Source organism: Trichechus manatus, unplaced genomic scaffold (genome assembly GCF_000243295.1).
Source record: "Trichechus manatus latirostris isolate Lorelei unplaced genomic scaffold, TriManLat1.0 scaffold00022, whole genome shotgun sequence".
Lineage (NCBI taxonomy): Eukaryota > Metazoa > Chordata > Mammalia > Sirenia > Trichechidae > Trichechus > Trichechus manatus.
The window spans coordinates 12976196-12977073 of NW_004443958.1; positions in this window are offsets into that span (position 1 = coordinate 12976196).

Genomic DNA, 878 nt, shown 5'->3' on the forward strand with positions numbered 1-878 from the left:
ATCTCGCTCCTCTTTTGCTCAGCGTGTGTGACATACCTGTCTATACTTATGCAGTGTTTGATGACTAACAAAGGATACACTAGAAAAGCAGATTTGAGAGTACACTGTTATTGAACTCTCTAGGGTATACTTCACCCTAGAATATCAAGCTTAAGTTTCTTTTCTTGAATAGGACCTTAAAGCCATGTGTTTTAGGTGTTTTCAAATTCTGGTGTCTCCAGTTAACAGCTGTTAATCAGACTAGCTGATCAACTACTGGGCTTAAATCAAAGTATTCCCTATCAAAGCCTTTTTGTTTATGAGTACAAATACACCATTGATGTTTCTGAGAAGAATTATTTTCTCCCCTGAATGTTAACTAGCCAGAAAAGCTGGTGTACACATGTGATAGTGTTTTTCATTGGAGTTTAAAGAATGTTGGCCTTTGATGTTCTGCCTTGAGTGGAAATGATTTCTACATTGTGAAATCACCAGTGAGGAAAATGGGAAATTTCTAGGCAAGCACCTGAGAAGGAGTGTTAGAATTCCTATGCATTAAAATCTAACAGGTACGTTTTTATAAAGTAGAAAAAAATAACATTTTCTTCTAGTAGTCCATATATCTTATGCTATGAAAATGGGTTGAGATGTCATATTAAATAGAAATGTCTCAGTTCAGACATAGTTGAAACCCAAAGACACAGCACAAGTTAGCTTTAGGGGAAAAAGGGGTTATAAGGAAGTAGGAGTATCTCATGGAACCCAAGGAAAAGGGGACTAGAACCAGGGTCTGAAATAGAACTCTTTAGGTCTTTCTCAGGTCATAATATCTCTCATTTCTACTTTCCGTGACTTGCTTCTTCTCTCTATATATACCATACTAGCTTTCTCAGTTTCCC